At 40.1% G+C, this 3,900-nt stretch overlaps 1 pseudogene; it reads right to left on the reverse strand.

Moving 5' to 3' along the window:
- Positions 1–528: 528 nt before the first annotated feature.
- LOC114894777 lies at positions 529–2,695 on the reverse strand (annotated as a pseudogene).
- Between the last annotated feature and the right edge of the window lie 1,205 nt (positions 2,696–3,900).

Consider the following 3,900-nt stretch of genomic DNA (forward strand, 5'->3'; position numbering starts at 1 on the left):
TGTGGGTGGTATATGTTTTGCCACATACTTTTGTTACCTTGAGGTAGATAACACGTGTACCAAATTTGGCAGTCATTTCCAGTTGCTGCTGGTATCATGTGTTTTTAAGAAATGTGTACAGTATGAAAAACTTGAAAATACTCATGAGTGAAAAATGTTTCAGGAAAAAAATATTTTCATGCAATTATTACAGTTTCACTGTGTAAATTCAAGGCAAGATTTTTGTTTCCTGTAAAACAGATCACTGTTCTATGAGAGAATGTTTTTTACTTGTCTTAGCGCATTTCTTTTGTCTCCTCCTGCATTGCATTATTTTGCTCTATTCTTTATTTTTGTGTGCAAACGACATGCCAGTTAAAATGAAAACCATCTCACATGTAGGAAAAAAGTCTGGATTCTAAAAACCAAGAAAAAATCCTTTCTAAATGACACCGTCTGATTCAAGTTAAAAAATGACTTAAACACTAGTAATAAAGAAGACAAAACACATTTCATGAAGAATACAAAAAGAAATGTCTGCTGAGTGTTTTAGTCCAGATGTTTCAGAATGCTGCTGCATGTTTTATGAGGAATCTGAGGGGAAGATTTCATAGCAGAAGGTGTTAATGTGGCCTGTATTGACTTAAGTGGTGACCCAACTGGACTGTAAAACTGTGGGATGCCTATGGATTCAAGCTGCTTGTTAAAGAGGAACTCCCCACTGCTGTTCAGAAATCCTTCCTCATTTCCTCTCTCCCCAAGCTTTCCATCCTCTACCAGCTCAGTTTCTAGCATTTCAGTATCCCCTTTCCTGCTAAAGAACTTGTCCAGGTAACTGGTGTAAGTGTTTTCCTTTTCAATTTGCTCATCCTTCCTTACCTCACAACAAAACTGATTTATGAGGAAACAGTCCTCCCCACCACCCACGAACGGGCTATCTCAAGAAGACTGGTACAAGCCTCCTAATTGAGCCAAACTGGCCATTACCTTCTCCTGCGTTTCTCAGCTTACTGACTTTGATATCAAACTTTTCAATTCTAGTTGGGACACTGAGCTAGTCAAGTCATTTAATTTGTCAACAACATCAGTAGGCTCATGCTGTGAACTAAGTTGAATAGTTCCTGCAATAAAGGAATCAAAGTCAAATCCCTGATTCTTTTCCCTTTCTTTTTCAGCCGGTTGCTGTGATGCTTCCTCTAGAGCTATCTGGGCTTTAACCAATCTATTCCTTTCACATTTTGACTTGCCTTTCTTATCAGATTTTTCTTTGCTTTGTTCTTTCCAATTGGAAAGATCTATAATAAGCTTGGGTTCATAGTAATGATTAACTTCCCTCTCTCTCCAGACTAAGTTATCTAAATATGATGATGACCTCGTTTTGTAGTTACAAGTATGGCTACGCTCCAGATCACAATATTTGTTTTCATGATCATCTGGGTATTGCCAACAAGGCTCAGTAGAGTAACTGGTGTCAAAAGCAGGATCCTCCAAATACTTCTCACAATCTCCATCCAAATATTTTCAAGGATCGACTTGTACTTCTTCTTCATCAGTGACATGGCACAGAGCTCTTGGGTCAAGCTGAACTTCATCAATATCAAAGTTGTTCTGTATAGGCCAATCATGCTCTGAAAATTGACAATCATGGTACGTTTCCCAGTTATAAATGTGACTATGAGTTTCATCCATAAGCAAAATATCATCAACTTCATCTTCAATACGAAAAGGATGACTTGAAATTGGCTCATCCATTGGAAAAGAATAAATGCTCATGTAAGGATGGGAAAGCGCTTCTTCTGCTGTCAACCGATCCATGGGGCTAAATGTCAAAATTTGTCCCAGGAAATCCAGTGCTTCTCGACTAAGTCCCGGAAGCAGCTGAGTTAAAGGTTTGTGTGGCTCAGTCGTGTCATTTCTAATGTAAACTGGAATTATGCTGAGAAGCTCCTGTCAATCTTCCTCATGTACAACAGGAATAGACTCTAAAATCAGCTGCATCTGTTCAAGTTCATGGGCACCTGCAAAGAGGGTATTACCAGTCAGTATTTCAGCAAAGATGCAGCCTGCAGCCCACATGTCAATGGCTTTAGTATAATTATTGGGAGAAAGTAAAAGACGTGGAGATCTGTACCATTTAGTAACCAATCCTTCAGAAAGATGACCCTTATGGGAACAATGGGGATCTATGATCAGTGCAAGACCAAAGTCGCCTATCTTCAGCACCAAGTCTTCAGTATTAATGAAAAGATTAGCTGGTTTGAGATCTCTGTGCAGTACGTTTGCTGAGTGAATATATTTGAGCCCACGTCGCAGCTGATACATGAAAAGCCTGGCATGCTCTTCCAGTAACGGGCCCTGCTCCAGCACATTAGCCAAGTCTGTCTCCATGTACTCCTGAACAATGTAAACACTGTTCAGTTTGGTAAGACCCCACAACATCTGTTAACTGGCTTCCACTAGGACCAAGAATTTCAAACACCTTCACAATGTTATCATGGTCCAGTCTTCTAATAATTTTGATTTCACATAGAGCATGTTTGACACTCTGGGGATCAGTGAGGACAATTTTCTTGATGGCTACTCTTTTGTCACAGTCATTGTCTACAGCAGAAAAAAACAAGCCATTGCCTCCACAACCCAATGGTTTTAAGTCCGTATACCTAGAGCCCAGATCAAAACCATGAATGTTCATGAGACTTTCAAATTTCTCTGCCATTTTGAAACCCTTACTATTGCCTTTTCCTTCTGAATTGTTGAACCTGTGTAAATAAGGAAGAAAAGTGGCATCAAAAGGAAAGATCTTTCCAAAAGGTAGAAAAAAATTAATTTTGCTTCCACAGCAAGATGGCTTCATTGCATATGCCAACCAGGCCCGTTGAGTTCCCCTTAGATTTAAAGCTCCAATAGCTCTACTCATAATGAGAATGAAAAAGATTGCAGTACTCATAGTTCAAGAAAGGGGCAGCAACTCTGCAGACATTTAAAGAAAACACTCAAGAAACTCAAAAGGAACGAAATGACGTACTATGCACTCAGATTTACTGTGCTGAAGGATTTAACATTTAACAAAAATGTGAATAAATACGCACACAACAGGCTTCTATGAACATTCTCCTCACAGGGCAGATACATTCAGTGTTGGACTGGTCCTGAGCAGCCAGCATCATTCTAAGGTGCTGGTAAGCACTGTTTCCCTTTTGCTTCTTTTCTTCCTTTGTTGCTGTATATTTCAACAGGAAGCCCTGGTGGCTGTTGGTTAACAGATGTCTTTTGTTAGTGATCAGGTGGCTCCAGCTCACCACAATCACAATCAGAGCTAACGTCCATCTTACTCTGATACAATGGGACTTCCCCGACTCATCGAGGGAGTGTGGGGCCCATGGACAGCCCCCAGTGTTGGCTCAGGTCTCCGGCTGTGCTGGCGGCAGCAGCGTCTCCGAGGCTCTCGTTTTGCTGCAGTCACTGCCATGTAACCAAGAAAAATTCTTTAGGCATCTTGGGCATCTAGACAAAAAGATTTTATTATGAGGTTATAATCAGACCCTTCGTCAGCAGTGCTTTCTGCCAGAAACAAATGGTGTAAATATGTTCAAGATACTCAAAGAAAGAAAGTATGAGCCAAAGATTGTATATCCAGCAAAACTGACTTTCTGTAAAGAACTATTATCAACCTGAAAGCACTCAGGGAGTACTTTCTCCATGAGCCCTTTCTGAAGAGTCTACTAGGGAGTGAGCTTCAAGAATGGTTAAGCATTCAGTATATATCTACTGGTAGAACTAAAGCTAAATGATGGTGAAAAGAGAGACAATAAAGCATGTAATGCCTATATGCTCTAACAATGTAACTGTAGTACAGTCCCTCAGAGTGGTGGAGAATGGGAACAGTGTATCAAAATTTTTTGTATCCATTTTCAATATTCT

The sequence above is a fragment of the Monodon monoceros genome, unplaced genomic scaffold, assembly GCF_005190385.1.
Source record: "Monodon monoceros isolate NGI ecotype Baffin Bay Population unplaced genomic scaffold, NGI_Narwhal_1 Super_Scaffold_13, whole genome shotgun sequence".
NCBI lineage: Eukaryota > Metazoa > Chordata > Mammalia > Artiodactyla > Monodontidae > Monodon > Monodon monoceros.